This window comes from Bos javanicus, chromosome 14 (genome assembly GCF_032452875.1).
Source record: "Bos javanicus breed banteng chromosome 14, ARS-OSU_banteng_1.0, whole genome shotgun sequence".
Lineage (NCBI taxonomy): Eukaryota > Metazoa > Chordata > Mammalia > Artiodactyla > Bovidae > Bos > Bos javanicus.
This window is the reverse complement of record NC_083881.1, coordinates 59,420,736-59,440,062: the sequence shown is the minus strand read 5'-3', so window position 1 is coordinate 59,440,062 and position 19,327 is coordinate 59,420,736. Positions and strand designations below refer to the sequence as shown.

The following is a 19,327-nucleotide window of genomic DNA, read 5'->3' as shown; positions in this document are numbered from 1 at the left end:
TATATGGTCTTATTGATTTTAATTTTGCCTTTCTGTCCTGCGGTCTCTTAGCGGATTTGCTGCAGTTGAAACATTCTATTTTAAGGCATTTGGCTAGTATCCAACTTTTGTAACTTCTGAAAGAACTAAATTAATGCATATCATCATTTACATCTTTTAGGTTTTTCTGGAAGGATAAATTTCAAGCAGTAAGATTAGTGGGTTAAAGGATATATAGTACTTTTTAGGAGATTAGAGACCAGAAGGAAAGGATAAAGAAAAACATTTTTTCATAGCTTTGGTATTAAACTTTTAGAGTTCTAACATCCTTAGAAATTCTAGAACTCATTGATTCTGGAATATCAACATACATTTTTGGGCAGAGTATGATATCATCAAACATAATTTGTACAGAGGCTGAAGGCAGGCAGCCCATCTGAGAAACTGTTAAAGCAATGCAGGTGTAGAGTTATGAGTTCCTGGACTCAGATGGGTTTGAAATGTAATGAAACATGGTAACCTACTCCTCATTATGTGTTTATTCTAGGTACTCTGGGTACAGAAAAAAGACAGAAAGTTCCACTCTAAAGTCTGTGAAATACTTAAATAGTAAATTTATTCCAAGAAGAAATATCAGATAAATAAAGGAATAGAGTACTGTAGGTAGATCTAAGTTAGATAGACAAGCTTTTGTATTGAGTGAATCTTGAGCTGAAAGTTCAAGGCAATGTAAGATTATTGGTTAAGAAGGAGGGAAAGATGGCTGTCAAGGGAGGAGCAAAGAAGAACAAATTCTATTTCCTTTTGGATAATGAAGAGTTGAATAAATTCTTACCTTTGTGCATATTTTAGCATATTAGGACTTGGTTTATTCATTCATTCATCTGTTTATTGGTGATTTTTGGAGGATACAAAATTGTCATACTTCCTCTGGTGTAAAAATTACTATATTCTATCTTATTTCAAAGTTGTGAAATAAGCATCAAATCTAACTGGAATATTTAGATACACATTCAATTTTGCACTTAAAAATTCTGACTCAAAATCCTTTCATTGAAACCTGGGCTGCTGTGAAATCGTGCCTACTGTCTTTACATATCTAATGATTAAATTTGGTTTACAGATAATGTTGCTGATTAGAAGTGTAAATAATGAAATCTGGAATATTAATAGGAGAGAAATATTTCTTTATTCCCCAAATCAAATGTTTGTCTTCTTTAAAATGTATGTTCAAATCATTGCTGTGAAAAAGATAGGGGACCATTTTCTCTATAGATAAAATGGTCCAGTTTTTACATAAAAGCAAAACTTAGTATTTAATTAATGGAGAAATTTATTTAGCTAAAATGATTGCAATTTCCCTTGGACCCTGCAACCTTAGCATCCCTCGGGGAGCTTGTTAGAGAGGCAAATTCCTGAACTCTACTTCAGACCTCCTGATTCAGAACAGAGTGGTGGGGCTCAGAAAGCTGGGTTTTAACAAGTCCTTCAGGTTGTTCTTATACTATAGTGAGAAAACTGTGTATTTAGAATGATTTTTTATACTAAACTTAATGATTATGGCTTCTGCTGCTGCTAAATCGCATGAGTCGTGTCCGACTCTGTGCGACCCCATAGACGGAAGCCCAACAGGCTCCTCTGTCCCTGGGATTCTCCAGGCAAGAACACTGGAGTGGATTGCCGTTTCCTTCTCCAATGCATGAAAGTGAAAAGTGAAAGTGAAGTCGCTCAGTCGTGTCCGATAATTATGGCTAGCTGGTGTCTAATCTAAATTTTAGACTTCTAACATTTAGGACCAAGCCTTGAGTGCCCCATAGATAGTGTGTTGATTTTGCACACTGCTGGATGGTTCAAATATTCTTTCATAAAATAGTGTTTTAATTTTGTGCCCATCGTAGAAGCTTAGTTTAGCAGCTTTTAAATTCCTAACTATAATATGCTTGCTTCTTTCATTACATGCTTTAAAGTATGTTTTTTCCCTATATAGTTAAAGTCTCAGTTATAACTTATATGGTATCTAGGACATAGTTTTTTAAAACCCCTTCGGTGAATTTCATTAGAGATAATTAATAGTATTTGTGATATTGGCAACATGCATACCCACACACCATTTCAGTGCTAAGGAAGAACATAACTTTAATTTGTAAACAAGTCTAGGTAGTACTCCTTTTTTGCATTTAGTTTTTCACTTCTTTTGCTATGACTTTAAAACAAAAAGCATCCACAGTTCCTTGTATCATCTTTATTTTCCTTCTCATATATATTATCCCTCTCATATTTTCTCTCTGGATATGCTGATATATTTGAACAGATGAGAATAAGAGTCAGGATTTAGCTTTCTATTAAATGGCAACCCACTCCAGTACTCTTGCCTCGAGAATCCCATGGACAGAGGAGCCTGGTAGGCTACAGTCCACGGGGTCGCAAAGAGTCGGACACGACTGAGCGATTTCACTTTCACTTTCTATCCTTTCCTCAGTCTTCCTGCATAGTTCAGTCAGTAAAGAATCTGACTGCAGTGCAGGAGACCTGGGTTCAATCCCTGGGTCAGGAAGATCTGCTGAAGAAGGAAATGGCAACCCATCCAGTATTCTTGCCCGGAGGATCACATGGACAGAGGAGCCTGGCAGGCTATAGTCCGTGAGGTTGCAAGAGTCAGACACGACTGAACGATTAAACCATCACCACCAGTCTCCTCCACACATACTGCCATAAAAAGCAGAGCTTGATTTGCAGTTAAGATTTAATTCCACATGGTTATATAATGCTTTTTTGAAAAAAAAATAAACTTTAAATGTTAATATTGAAACCTTATCTATTTGCCCGCCTATGTTCCAACCAACGTACCTACCTACCTATTTATCTATACCAGTCAGTTACAGTTAGAGGAATTCATACAGATCATTTCACTCTGGGGAACAGCATTAGTGTTGTTCAAATTATGTTCAAATTGGGAACATAAATTATTTACCTGGGGAGATTAAGTAGTATTAGTTGGGCTCTTGGTTTGAGTTACATTACTGTCTAAGCAAACATATAAATCTTCAAACATGGTTAATAATCTTTCACTTCCTAACTTGGTCTTTTTCCAACTATTGATATTTTCTTGGACTGTCAAAATTCTTCTTTTTAGAAGCCTTTCCTAATTCTTTTGAAGGGCCCCTTTCCAGTACTGTCTTACACACCGTGTGTGTGTTTCCCTCTCATCATAAAATCACTCTGGGGTCTGTTCAGATGTCACCTTACTAGAGAGGCCTCTCTGACCACCTCACGTAAGAGTGTCACCTTCTTTTGTCCATGGCTGTCACCTTACTCTGATTTATTTTTCTCCAAAGCACGTATCCTCACCTGAAAAGTATTTCATGCAAGCAAACACTTTCGTGTTGTTGTCGTTAGATTGTTTTAAAAAAATCTGTACCCAAGAGCCAGAGATTATTTATAATTAACCTTCTTTCTCCCTCTTCTGAGGTGTAAGTTACATTAGAGCTGGGACTTTGTTGATTTTATTTCTTGTGCTGCCTCCAGAGCTGAGTACAGCACCAAGCAATGGTAACCAACCAACTGTAGTTGGTGGATGGATAAATATGTAAATGGGTTTTGTGGGTTAGTGCATTTGTGTTTCTCATTTGCTACTTACTAGTCTTCCTAATAAATTCTTATATCAGAACTCCTATGTTAGCTGTCTTCATATTACCCTTGAGGCATTTATTTAAATTTTTTTAAAGGACTAGAGTTTCTGTTAAGTGTTAAATTCTGAAAAATTGTTTGTTTTCAGTTTCTAATATGAGTTTCATTTGAATTTTTAATACATTTTAGAGCATCAATAAACTGTGACTGACTTATACAGGTATCATAAAGACTTGGGTTGTGACAGTAGTTTGATGAGTGTAACTGCCCACTTCCTGGACCATAATTGTCCAGATGTAGTGGTACTTTAAGTAAGCAAGTCTAAAAAAGTAAACCTCAGTGGAGTGCTCTCATGATAGGCTGGCTCAAAATGCTGCAAAGCACTTACGGATGCTAACTTTTTTACAGGAAGAAATGTGATTAAGATATGTTAAATGGAAATCTATACAAAACCAGTGAAATTGTTAAAATATTCAAATATGCCATATTGTAACAAGAAAACACTGCAATGCACTGAAATCAGCAGTAGAACAGCTGTGTTTTAAAGGACAGTACTTTGAATGTCACTTGACAATTTGCTTTCAATTAGAAGTAATTTACAGGAAGATGCCCACAAGCTAATCTTTACAGGATAATTAAGTTCCATTTTCTTTACTTTTAATTAAAAAGCAGAAAAGATTTAGCTGATCCATAAAAAATGTTCTGTTTAAACATTCATCAGACTTCACACTCTTTTTTTGTTATTTGTTGTAGCAGATGTTATCAAAAGTGCAGTCTGCTCTGTTTTAAACCCTGAGTGTTTGGAAAGTGAAACACGAGTTGCAGTAGGCATGTACTGGTGAGGTATGATCATTTAACATCTGTATGTTCAAAGAGGATAAAACAGATACTAATGTTCCATTCCTTAATTGTGTTCTGTCTGATGCATTTAATTGTACAACAAAACCACATACATTAAAATGAGAAGCAGTGCAACTTTTGAATTTTAAAAGGTTATATGTAGTAGGATGATATTTTACAAAACCCTTTAAGTGTTTTAAAGTGTCTATAGATTCAGATGTAACATGTTATTTTATTGTAATTTTAATTATATAAAACTTGACACTGTTTTAACAAGAGATTTTACTAATTTGAAAAGATGGCAGACTTAAAGTGATATTCTGAAGTATTTTAAAACTGTATTCTTTGTATTAACAAGTTTTTAGCATCATTGCTGTTTTTATTTGGCAAAATAAATACATTGCCAAAGGCATTTGGAGGTTTGGTTTTATAAGTCACTATTGGTCAGTGACATGAAAGTGAAGTGAAAGTTGCTCAGTCATGTCCGACTCTCTGTGACCCCATGGACTATACAGTCTTTGGAATTCTCCAGGCCAGAATACTGGAGTGGGCAGCCTTTCCCTTCTCCAGTGGATCTTCCCCACCCAGGGATTGAACCCAGGTCTCCCACGTTTCAGGCAGATTCTTTACCAGCTGAGCCACAGGGAAGCCCTCTGGTTTTATAAATCACTATTGGTCAATAGATGCGCATGAGCATGCGTGCGTGGACACACACACACATAACTTTTTAACTGACGAGAAGAGTTGAATTTGTCATGCTTTAGTCTTGTAGCATACTATGTATTGTATCATATGGTGTTAAGGAATTTTGCACCAAAAATTTTCCAGTCAAGAATTCATTAATCCAGTTTTGGGTGGTTTTTTCCCTTTTTTTTTTTTTTTGGCAATTTAATCAGTCTGTTCATGTTGCTAATACTTTGGTTTCTTTGGAATTTAGGTTTCTGAAACTTCAAAAAAGTTGGGACCCTGTAGATCAGTGTACTTAAAGTTTTTATAGTAATAATTTCACTCACTATGACTTCTGACAAACAAACTTGATTTTTAATTTTCTGATCTTGTGTACCTAAGATTTAAAGATGTTATTAAAGTTACCTATTTTTAATTGCCTTTACTTTCCCATTTTATTTTCCTTTGTTGGAAAGAAGAGTATATAGAAATAGCAAGAGAGCTTGCTTATAAGCCCACTTATTTATTTGCTTTACCATTTAGATTTATACATGTAAGAAATATGCCCAAAGGCATTCTGACCAATACAGTATAGGAGACTGCAAAATAAAATAAAGAAATGCAGTTTATTTTAGCATATATTATAAATTTCAGGTAGGAACTTAATTATAATAATCACAATGCATTCATTTAAATGGAGTATGTGTTTGAACATGTAAATGTCATCAGGTTCTGTAATGAACTGGCAAAAATGTGTGCTTCTCTTATTGAAAGGATAACACCGGGAAAAGATTAAGCATGCCCTGTCTCCTTCCTTCTGTCTTTTCTTATAGGTAATCAACACCTGGTTGATTACATCTTTTTGAACTATAAAAGCTATACTATAAACTTACATGGATGTTTTCATGAAGACGAACTGGAACAAACAGTGCTTAAACTTTCTGCTTCCAGGAGAATTGTACCTTTTTTTGTCATCCTGTAATTCAGACTTTCTGTAGCAAAGGATGAAACAGTTCTGTTATTGTTCTAGGGAAAACAGTGATTTCCCTTTGGTGCTTGGTTTTCAAGTTTATAACTGCTTTAGAGGAAGAGGACAGATTCTTATATATTTGTGGTGCTCCGAGGAGTTAGCTTAGATGTATTTGTCTTGCGTCTTGCGTCTAAGGCATTGGCTGGTACATGAGTGGTCCTCATGAGGTATTTATTAAATGACTGGCTGGTCAGCAGCAAGATTTAGGTACAGCTTTGTTGGATTCCTTGTACACTTTTAGTGGATTCCTTTTCATCCTTGCTTTTTCCTTTTAGTAAGATCAAAAGGATGTGTGATCTAAGAACCTATAAGCAATTGTGCTGCTTTCCACCACCTTCAGGCCTGTAAATGTGTGAAATAAATATGTGTAAACTATACATATAACTGACATATCAGAGAACTAGGTACATATATATACATTTATATACCTATGCACACAAAACATATAGCTCTCTACTTTAAAAGATAAAAATGATGGATTTTTCTTTTCTTGTCCAAATTTAGTTATTTTCTTTTGCAGTTGTTATGGCTTATGACCTCCTCCCCCTCCCCCCCACTCACTTGATTACTGTAATGTTTACTGTTCATTCCTTTATCCAAGATGTTTATATTTCTTGCCTGCATTTTCTAGGGATGGGTCTTGAATTTGCCTCTGTTTCTCTTTGTTGTCACTTCATCCTTTTCACTTAAGTCTACCAGCTTGATCTTCAAAAATGATTTTCAACATGTTACGAGTGCTTAACATCTTCTATGGCTCCCTATTACCTACTTCATTAAATCCAACTTCTTCTGCTTTGATTTTAGGACTTCACATAATTTGTATTATGTTCTCCTTCTCAAATTATTTCTCCTGTTCTCCAGCTCGTACAGAACCTCTGCTTCAGTGAGGCAGTAGGGCTTTCTCTACTCCCTCCCCCAACACACACATTCACCTCAAGTTCCTGCTTGCTAAATCCACAACTAGCTATATAAACGTGTTGGGGGAAATATTGAATAATATTTTCTTGTAATTTTTCACCAAGGTTTTTTCTTTCTTCAAAGGCTTGGTAATTAGGTTTTATGTTTGTTTCTAGAAAGATATTCTGCCACTCTGGAAAAAAAAAATTCCTTAAAAAATATTACTTGTAGTCTGAAGATAGTGATAAAGCATCAATTTTTAAGGACTATCCTTTTAGTTCTCAATACCTCATTTTGGACCTAGAACATTAGATGACTTACACGTCCTTTCTTTCACTATCTCCTTAACCATAGAGTGGTGGTGCCTGCCGCTGCCATTTACTGGGCTCATCAGAGCCTTTACATATTTGTAATTACCCTTCCATAAATAGTTTGCAGCTTGACCATAGCATTTTGCCACTCTGTTAGAATGAGGCACAAGGTCCAAGTTAAAAGCAAAATCCTTAATGAATTTAACAAAATTAAGCAAAGAGCTTTAGGTTATAGGAGCAGAGTTAATGGATTCAGCTGTTCTTTACTTTCATTTCAACCAACAAATTTTACATTCATTTTTCAGATGTGAACCTCGTTCAATTAACATGGAGTAAAATTAATTTTGTGAAACTGTTATATCACCCCTGGAGATAATTGGAGATAACCTAATGTGTCACAAAACTCGAGCTAGAAAATCGGCCTTTATGGGGTTGGTTTCAATGACTATGTTGGGAAAGGATTTCAAGATTATTTTTAATACATATTTCTTAACCTTTGATAAGGTTCCTTTCTGTGATTTAGCTGTGACCAGAGTTGGATTGTGATGGGGTCCTAGAATGTAGAAGTGACCAATCCCACAACCAAAGACAGTGCATGACAGTTTCTGAAAATGTGGTTGGTCCATGGACCGAAGACATCAAGCATTACCCAGAAGATGGTTAGCAAAACAGATTTGTGGGCTCCACCCCAGATAACCAGCACAGAATCTCTGTGGATGGAACCCAGGAATCTATGAAGTAATGAGCGCCCCAGTTGAACCTTACACTTGCTTAAGTGAAAGAGCTATTGGTCTGTGGAACCGCAGAGGTCAGCTCAGATATTTTCAGATAAACCCAGCCTCCATATTCAATTGAACAGTCTATATCTAGTGATTTTTCATCTCTCATTCATCATCATAAAATGCAGACAACTTGAATCAAGGTTTTTTCTAATATGGGTCATTTCACGATTTTCATCTGTGTTCTGAAGGGTATTCTGAATTGATTCAGCTAAACTGATTAAAATGTAGCAGAAGAGCTAGATCACCATGATGAGCCATGGAAACCCCACAGTCTTTTTCTAAGAACAAATGTGTGTTTTGTTTATCTTCGTGTCCTTCCATCCTAGTAGAGAATGAAAGCAACTGAAAACAACCTTATTCTGGCCCAATTTTGGCACTTAGGTTTGTTTCATTTTGGCACATAGCCGTGTGCTTTCAGCATACAGGAAACTATCTGCAGAATGAGTCAAATTTCAGATTCTTTGATCAGAAGGATATTTTCCTAAAGGACTGAGGTTGTAAATATTCATACCAAATAATTAATTGATATACATATTTAGATGTTAAACAAGTGACATGGAGTTCTATATTAGTTTTAATAGAAGTCTTTGAAAATAACTTGAACATTTCTTGAAGTTCTAGCAATATGTGAATAATGTTATTAATATAATTTAAAGTATGTACATTACATCAACTTTTGTACATATATAAATCCTTTTTGAAAAATGAACTTTTATAATAATGTTTTATAGAACATTATTATAAAATGGTCAATTGCAAGCTTGACCATAATAGCTTCTGTATGTATGAATTTGTGTGTTTATCATATTCTTAGAAATCCTGCAATATACTATAGAGGGTTTAAAGATAATTTTTGGCATTGTCAATTTGGTATAACTGTAGATCTGAGGCACAATTATAACCTGCAAAGCATTTAGAAGTAAAATCATATTGGATATGAGCTTTTAGGTATTTATTTAGGTGGCGGTAGAATTAGCTCTGCCAAAGTTTTTTCTCTATCTCCTTAAGTTGTATAATATTGTGCAGTGACAATAATTATACTGGATCTGGGCTAACTGATCCTGATATTGGTTGCTACTAAGTCTGTATTTTACATCTAACTGATTGTATTGAATTTGTGTTATGTCTGATAAGTACTGAAAAGTTATAATGCCCTAGAGGGTTATTACTATTAATTATACTGAGATACTGTGACGATAGCAGGCACCTCTCTTCATTTAAAGGACTCAGACTTTATCATGCTTACTTGTTTTTTGCTATATTCTGTTTATTATATTCATTTATTTTAATTTTATTGATGCTATCTAAATATCTACTTACATAATAATGCTAGGTTCTTGGAGGGTGAAGAAGCTGTACTATATAAATAAAGCACAGTTTCTTTCTTCAAAAGGATCTTCCCCTGTGAGTGACTAAATGGCAGTGTGCGCAAATCTGGAAGTAGCAATCTTAACTGAGCTGTTTGTAAGGTTGTAATGTTTAAAACATAATGTGGTAACATTTAAAACATTGTAACATTAATGTTGTAAAGTTTAAACATTTAGTTTAAATTTGATACATTTTATTGCTTGATTCTAAGAATTTTGCCACAGAGTTCCTTGGTTTGGAAATAGGAAGGGTGGACCCCTAGATCAGGACTCACAATAAAAATTTTTAATTTACTTTGTTATTTTCTGGTTTAACTGTTGGTTTTCTTAGCTAATGATAGTTCTCAAGGCAGCCATTTCTTTCTTTTCTTTTTTGGCTGAACTGTGCAGTATGTGGGATCTTAGTTCCTTGGTCAGGGATCAAGCCCATGTCCCCTGAATTGAAAGTGTGGAATTTTAACCACAGGACCTCAGGGAAGTCCCAAGGCAGCCTGTTCTGTTTAGAACTTCAGAGGGTACTAAGACACCTATCATAGGAGAAAGTACTCTTGGCCAATATATATTTTTTTCCCTTTGCTTATTTTCTTAGTCAAGGGATTTATGAAAGTGCTCCTAGGATGTATCTCTAGTCACATCTATATAGTTCTTTGAAAATCAGGTTTCTTAAATACTGCATGTTAACTAAAATATTTCTTAGTATGTCTTTCAGGGTTTTAGGTTCTTGATGAAATTTTAAACTATACTGTCTTTATTTCATCCATGACAATAATGGTGTTTTAAGTAATTTTTTTCTCTTTGACTTACTAACTATATAGAAAACAGTGTGGTCACACCATCAAATGTACACTTTAAAAGATCATTTATTACTGTGGTTCTCAGGCGGAAACATTACCAAACTATTTGGTTTTAAAATATTTGTGTAAATAGTTGTCTTCTTAGTTTCAGTGAAGGAAGGAAGTAAATGAATATTTAGGTACCCAGTAAATACGTACTAATACTCAGTACATACAATGTACTGTACATACAGTACATACAATGTATGTACTGAGTATTCAAATATGGAAGTACTGTATGGAAGTACATCATACAATGTACTGAGTATTGTGCTATATGCTTTAATTTAGATTGTCTCATATTGTCCTTATAATGACACTTCAGATTAGTCTCAGAGAAATTAGGAACATGTCTGAGAATCAAACTGAGCAGTATCTAATTTCCAAAGCCACTGTGTTTCTACCGTGACATGCGACTTCTTGCCGTGAGGCCACGTGCCAACATTTTGTGGAAGGTGCAGTAATCAATAACATCTAGTTCCTGCTTCTGAGACACCAAGGAATGGAAGAGACAGCTTTAGTAAAAACAGGACATATGGAATCTTAAGATGCTGTGTATGCTGTGTGCTCTTGAGTGTATAGGAAGGAAGAAGACGCATTGTCTCAGGTCAATTATTCCCACCTCTAATTTTCTTAAAATTGATTTAGATAGCAGTGAATAGGTATTACTCAGTGTGTGACATACAGCCTGTCTTGTCAAGTTGCATTTTTCTTGAAAACTGAGTTAAATTTTTTTTTCCAGTAAAAAAGGAGGATGTGTAGTGGGCAAAAGATAGGCATAGTTAGCACCAATTCTATATACTGGTTTCAGCTTCAATCCAGAATTCTGACTGTAGATGGGGATTTTTATTTGTATATTGTTTTTTTCAAAAGTTAGGGACACTTAAAATGTATTTTCCTTTCATTTATTTATGAGCTCCATTTTACTAAGGCAATCTTTATGGTATTAGTAGTATGGAAACAATATTCCCCATTTTTAAGACTCATTTGAAGCTCTCTTACTAGAGAATTGAATAGATGGCTGCTAGATAAAGGCATCCATAAAACAATAATTGAATGTATTTACTAAAAATAGCTTTTCATTTTGTATTATAACATATACTTGTAAATTTTTATAATGTTATGACATATTATCTAGATTGGTTTTTGGAGGGTGGGGAAAACTAATGTAATTCAGACAAGCAATAATCACTAGGTCAAGAAATAGGGCAATTAAAAAATGATTCATGGCAAGTAAGAGTGAGACATTTATATTCTGAAAATTAATTGTGAGACTTTTTATTTAAATCATCATCAGGAAGAAAAGTTCAGGGAAAAGAGAGGTTCGAGTAAATTTTAATATGTACTCATCCTGAGTACAAATTAGTAAAAATCTTAGATTTAACTCATGTGTCAGAGTCCATTAAACAGATTGAGAAATCCTATTTCATTGTGACTAAGCTGCCTGAAATTTTAACTTCCATACTTATATATAATTGTAATACATATAATTGTAATATAGTGATTGTGTCTGTTTTGATAAATCTACATATATGTCCATGATGTGAGAGTATGAAAGAGATGAATACTTGAATTTATAGGGTTGACAAAGATGTGTTCTGTTTGCCAAAGCAAATGGGAGAGCTCTTATAAATCTTCAGATCTCTAAATTATAAAAAAGAAATTCTTTTATGACACATAAACAGCAACTATCTCCAGCTGGGCAATCCACTTAAGGTACAGTATATCCTTAGAAACTGGCTTTTAACTCTACATTTCTGATGTTTCACATCGATGGTCTTTGACCTTCTAGGTCTCTGTTCGTTCCTGTCCTACTCTACTCCTGCTTAGTTTTCCCCTTTTTATTCTTTGGTTCACTCTTCCTTCTTTTCACTTCCCCATTAAACTTTTCTGGCCTGGGCCCTCCTATCTCAACTTGCTCTGTTTTCCAAACATTTTTAAGATTCCTTCAGATGAGCCCAGCCTAGTTTATGAGCACTGGTATGAGGAAGGCTCTGGCCTATCCCTTCCAATTTGTTAGGTATCAGGGCGTTTGGAATACTTTCAGTGTTGGCTTTGGTGAACTCATGGGACAGAGCTAATATATAATAGTTTTAGATTCAGTGATAGATAAGTAGGAGATCATTGACCTTGTGATTTGCAGGTCTAATATTAAAAAATCTCATTTGAATTTTAGAATGACAATATAAGAAGCAGAGTTTCAGGTCTGAGGACCAGACTTAAATTGCTTAGAACATGTTAAAACTAGAACTAGTTAAAACTCCTTCCGGTAGATGATGAACTTTTCTTAGAGTAGCACCCGTATAAGAAATGGAGCAAATTCCATGACCAGATATTTAATTTCAGAGTTTAAAGTTGATGATTAACAAATTTGTAGAGGTAACAAGTATAGGTAGTGGAATTTGGGATTAAGAAGGATTCTCTTTGGCATATAAAGCATTTTATAAAGTAAAATACTTACTTTATAAAGTAAGACCCAAAAGCAGCAGTTAGCTTCACATTTTTTATTTAACAAAATCTAGTGGGAGAAGTCTCCAAGTCAAATCATACTGCTTAAAGGAGGAGAAAAATGATTTCTCTTTTACTGCATTCAAAATGGCCTCCTGAGGAGAAAGACTGATGAGCTCAGCCTCAAACCCCTTACTCAGTTGCGTGGCTTCTGGCATCTCTGTTGAGCAAATTGGAGATGCCTCAGTTTCATTTGGGAATCTGTACATGTAGGTGCTGTTTGGGGGACCAACTTAATTTAAATCTTCCCTCCATTTAGTTTTCCATGCTGTTCAGAATCCTGAGTTTTTTTGGTAATGATTGGTGATTTCTAATACACTGGTGATCATTTCAGCCTCTGTTAAAGCCTAGGTATTAGACTGGCTCCATCTTTATAAAGGGCTTTCTAAGGTAGCTCAGTGGTAGAGAATTGTCCTGCCAATGCAGGAGTTGCAGGAGATGTGGGGTTCATTACCTGGCTCAGAAAGACTCCCTGAAGGTAGGATATGGCAACCCCCTCCAGTATTCTTGCCTGGAAAATTCCATGGCCAGAGGAGCCTGGTGGGCTATAGTTCATGGGATTGCAAAGAGCTGGAGATGACTGAGCATGTATGAATGCATCTTTATAAATTTGTTGTTTAGTTAACTTACTTCTGGGCACCTCCCTGGTAGCTCAAATGATAATCTGTTTACAGTGCAAGAGACCTGAGTTCAATTCCTGGGTTGGGAAGATTCCCGGAGAAGGTAATGGCAACCCACTCCTCTATTCTTGCCTGGAGAATCCCATGGACAGGGGAGCTTGGCAGGCTATAGTCCATGGGGTTGCAAAGAGTTGCACATGATTGAGTGACTAACACAGGTTTAAAACTAAGTGTTCTGTTTGTTGGGCAAATGATACTGCTGCTGCTGCTAAGTCGCTTCAGTCGTGTCCAACTCTGTGTGACCCCATAGACGGCAGCCCACCAGGCTCCCCCGTCCCTGGGATTCTCCAGGCAAGAACACTGGAGTGGATTGCCATGTCCTTCTCCAATGCATGAAAGTGAAAAGTGAAAGTGAAGTCGCTCAGTCATGTCTGACTCTTAGTGACCCCATGGACTGCAGCCTACCAGGCTCCTCCGTCCATGGGATTTTCCAGGCAAGAGTACTGGAGTGGGGTGCCATTGCCTTCTCCACAAATGATACTGGGATATCTCAAAGCAGATGATCATGGTAACTGCAGAATGACAGCCTGACTTGTGAAAACACTGAACTGATTTCAGTTGCCTTTTAATTATGGAGGTTATGGCATGTTACATAATTCAATCCTTAGGCATACTCTGCAATATTGAATTCCCTCTCAGAGTTCCCATCCCTAATTGAGGATGGTTTTCTTATTAGTCAGTTAGAGATCGAGAAGTAAAGATTTCTAGACACTTACTAGACTCACTGGAGAGGCTTTTTTTTGGAATGTAAGCATTTGTTTAGTTTTCACAAGCACCATTAATTCTTTATTAAAGAGATATTATGAAGAGATACTAAATCCCTACATGGAAGATAAGTTGGATAGATGTATCATACTGAGAATATTTTTATATTAAATTTCTATAAATTAGGAAAGTCAGATAGACATATATAAGGAGAATTTTTAAGGAGATGAGAGGTAGTTGCTGTGGTTACTAGTACTTACTATTAATGATATCTAAATTAATCTAAGGCCTTGTGGTCATATACTCATCACTTTGAGCCTGATCAGAGTAATGTAGGCATTATGGGAATTGAAAAATTAAACTGAAATATTCACATTGACTATTAAGTACTGGATATTTATACAAAGCAAATGGGTAAAGAACTATTCTTTTCTTTATTTTATTCCTGAGTTATTTCATTATGAAACTGTAAAGAATGTGGTAGCTCTTTTCCTTCCCAGTTCCTTTCTCCCAACTTCCATTATTAAAATAACTATATTTTGCCCTGTCTAGAGGCATGTGGAATGCATAACTCCTCTTTCTCTTTTTCTAGTTTTTATAACTACTGTGGATAAATTTCAAGGTGGTAAAGAGAAGAGTAGGTTTGGCTGAAATGAGAGTAAGTGGAGGTTAGGCTTGAATTGAGCTCTGGTGAAAGGAGGAAACATTTCTGGAAAAAACAAAGTGCATTGGGGAAACGGTTTGCAGCTCTGGATTCTGGAGGAAGAGTCGGCAGCAGGTAACTCTCATTGCCCATAATTCTGGCAGTGGGCTTCCCTGAGCCTCAGCTGGATGGGCCCTTTTTTTTATTCCATCAATACAGATGAAAACCTTAGAATGCACATGGCAGATGAAGATATCACATCCAATTTCAGTATGTCTAATTTGAGTATCATTAGTAGGTCAGACAAGAGGATGTAAATAACTGAAGGCAGATCTTCCTATGCTCTGATAGGATATAGAGATAAAAAGATAAAGAGAGCTGGAGATTCCAGGGGTCCTAAAAGTGAAGGGTGATCACTACAGTGAAAGGAAACTGAATCCAAGTGTCTGATTCACTATGAAAGAGCCTGGTGTATAGTAGCTGCTTGACAAAAATACATCTCAGCATGGTCTAGGGCTGGTCACTTCTATTATCTTTGTTCAGCCTGAGGCAATGTGTAGCTTTGACCTAGGAACTTTTTGAAGTTCATGTCTGAGTCTCAGTGTTTCTGTTTCATTTGATTTACAAAGTGATTTTCAACATTAACTTTGTAATGAAGGAGCTTTATTCCCAGAAGATGTTTTAGCCAGGGATATACATGTCATGATTTATGACTAGAGCAAATAATGAAATATATAAAAACCACACATGGTTGGGCCCATTAAGTTATTTCTAGATAACTTTGCTCCTAAGTTAAACTGGCTATGTTTTTCTATGTCTATGTCTGATAAGTAGATTTATCTCAACATCAGGTTTTCACAAGATTAATAATCCCTCCTTGTAAAGAGAATCTGTTTTAAAGTTGACAATTATCCTGACATGAATTATATAAACGTGTGCTAAATAATATTATGCTTTCATATACTTAAAACTGATATTCTAAGAATACTTTTGATCAGGTATCTTTCAGAAATGGGAGATTCTACTCAGCAAGAAAAAAAGTGGTGGTCTATTAAATAAAAAAGATTTTTCTTTAGTTTGAGTAATATTATGGTCTCAGAGCTTTAACCTGAATTATTAGCACATATAAATCCATCTTCTTAATTAAATGGGGTCTTTGGCCATTGAACACCAGCGTATGGACAGCGTTAGCTACTAGATGTTATTATGAGGCTGGCCTGGCCACATAATCCATTAGAGGTAGGATTCAGTTATATTGGTAGCAGCAAAGTGATTTTTATGGTTGTGAGAATCTTTTCTTTGTTCTGTCAGTATCAATTATTTCAGTCCTAATAGAAAGCTTAAAAAGGGGTCAAGTTTATGATTTATGCTTTGGATAGACAATTTGTAACATTTCTATCTAATAAGCCAATAATTTTTTTTTTTTTTTTCTGGACAAGACTTCTAGACTACCTCAGTATGTGGCTAAGGGGAGAGTGAGAGTGATGTGACAGGATTATGTTAGGAAATTTCATTGAAAGGCATGAGTAGACATTAAAATAATAAATATGCATTTATGATAGTGTGTGTATATGCATTTATGATTGTAATAGTGAATGTTTGCTTTGGGAGTTTTATTCAATTATGTTGAAAATTTTGGAGAAATAATTTAGAGTAATATGTTGAATCCTGTGGTAAAGGAAATCTAGGTAATGATTCAAAGTCTTGGTCCATCTTTCAGATGAAGCAGCAGTAAACTACTGAAAAACAACTCCCTGAAATGACAGTGCAAAGTAAATCAAGTGCAAAACGGGCCAGCATAATGGGGGTAGTTAAAGAACTTGTTTCAGGATGTTAAACAGCATCTTAAGAGGATAACTGGGGACAGTGCATGTAAATTTTATGACACATAAGTACTTAATAAATGATACGCTAGTTGTTCTTTCTAGTGGACAGACATTTTTATAGATAGGTAAATCCCAGTTAAGAATATAGATGGATTGTCTAATAATTCTTTTTTTTTTTCAAATTGTGACTTGATGAACTTCTATCTTGGAAGAATGTAAGCAGTGTTGAATCATCCTTCAGACATATGATAGAGGGAAAAACACTGAGTGGGAGGTTGGGCTACATGACCCTCGTGCATGATTTTTTAGGTATTACATCTAACGTGCAGGGACTCCATCTTAATGATTTGTGTTACACAAAACAAATACAACACGGCTCTGTGGAAAACATAAAAAACAGAGGAGCTGTTTCAACACGAAGGTCTTCAGCAGACAGTAGTTGGTGAAATTAATAAAGCTAAGCCAAGACCGAGTCTACCATATTCACTCTTTTGATCATAACACTTTTTGAAGATTTGCTGTGTGCCAGGCATGTTGCAGAGTTTTTATGTGAGTTGTTTTAACCCATAGAGATTGATCCCTGTTTTATAGATGAGAAAACTAAGGCAGAGAAAGGTAAAGTGATTTACTCAGTGTCACATAGCTGGTGGTCACACCTGTCTCAGATTTGAGCCCTAGTTGTCTAACACAGGAGCTAAAGCTCTTCATTACATGTATTGCATTATGTGTACACACAATAGTCATTGTCTTGATGCATCTTTACAAGGGATTCTTGAGAATGTCCTAACGCTGCACTTGTGGGCCTTTAATATGTTCAGTACTGTGACACTGTGATGTTAATTAAACATTTGTAAGTCATGAACCCTGGGAATTCAAGATATTGAATTCTGAATAGGTAGAGATTTCTGATAGATAGACTGCCTGATGAACTATGGAATGAGGTTCGTGGCATTGCACAGGAGACAGGGGTCAAGACCATTCCCATAGAAAAGAAATGCAAAAAAGCAAAATGGCTGTCTGGGGAGGCCTTACAAATAGCTGTGAAAAGAAAAGAAGCGAAAAGCAAAGGAGAAAAGGAAAGATATAAACATCTGAATGCAGAGTTTCAAAGAATAGCAAGAAGAGATAAGAAAGCCTTCTTCAGCAATCAATGCAAAGAAATAGAGGAAAACAACAGAATGGGAAAGACTAGGGATCTCTTCAAGAAAATCAGAGATACCAAAGGAACATTTCATGCACAGATGGGCTCGATAAAGGACAGAAATGGTATGGACCTAGCAGAAGCAGAAGATATTAAGAAGAGGTGGCAAGAATACACAGAAGAACTGTACAAAAAAGATCTTCACGACCCAGATAATCACAATGGTGTGATCACTGACCTAGAGCCAGACATTCTGGAATGTGAAGTCAAGTGGGCCTTAGAAAGCATCACTACGAACAAAGCTAGTGGAGGTGATGGAATTCCAGTTGAACTATTCCAAATCCTGAAAGATGATGCTGTGAAAGTGCTGCACTCAATATGCCAGCAAATTGGGAAAACTCAGCAGTGGCCACAGGACTGGAAAAGGTCAGATTTCATTCCAATCCCAAAGAAAGGCAATTCCAACGAATGCTCAAACTACCGCACAATTGCACTCATCTCACATGCTAGTAAAGTAATGCTCAAAATTCTCCAAGCCAGGCTTCAGCAATATGTGAACCGTGAACTTCCTGATGTTCAAGCTGGTTTTAGAAAAGGCAGAGGAACCAGAGATCAAATTGCTAACATCGGCTGGATCATAGAAAAAGCAAGAGAGTTCCAGAAAAATGTCTATTTCTGCTTTATTGACTATGCCAAAGCTTTTGACTGTGTGGATCACAATAAACTGTGGAAAATTCTTCAAGAGATGGGAATACCAGACCACCTCATCTGCCTCTTGAGAAATTTGTATGCAGGTCAGGAAGCAACAGTTAGAACTGGACATGGAAAAACAGACTGGTTCCAAATAGGAAAAGGAGTTCATCAAGGCTGTATATTGTCACCCTGTTTATTTAACTTACATGCAGAGTACATCATGAGAAACACTGGGCTGGAAGAAACACAAACTGGAATCAAGATTGCCAGGAGAAATATCAATAACCTCAGATATGCAGATGACACCACCCTTATGGCAGAAAGTGAAGAGGAACTCAAAAGCCTCTTGATGAAAGTGAAAGAGGAGAGTGAAAAGGTTGGCTTAAAGCTCAGTATTCAGAAAACGAAGATCATGACATCCGGTCGCACCACTTCATGGGAAATAGATGGGGAAACAGTGGAAACAGTGTCAGACTTTATGTTTCTGGGCTCCAAAATCACTACAGATGGTGACTGCAGCCATGAAATTAAAAGACGCTTACTCCTTGGAAGGAAAGTTATGACCAACCTAGATAGCATATTCAAAAGCAGAGACATTACTTTGCCAACAAAGGTTCGTCTAGTCAAGGCTATGGTTTTTCCTGTGGTCATGTATGGATGTGAGAGTTGGACTGTGAAGAAGGCTGAGTGCTGAAGAATTGATGCTTTTGAACTGTGGTGTTGGAGAAGACTCTTGAGAGTCCCTTGGACTGCAAGGAGATCCAACCAGTCCATTCTGAAGGAGATCAGCCCTGGGTGT

At 36.1% G+C, this 19,327-nt stretch overlaps 1 protein-coding gene across 1 annotated transcript in view; it reads left to right on the top strand.

Moving 5' to 3' along the window:
* The window catches only part of ZFPM2 (zinc finger protein, FOG family member 2), a 525,437-nt gene that overhangs the window by 33,578 nt on the left and 472,532 nt on the right, over positions 1-19,327 (top strand). The window lies entirely within an intron of this gene.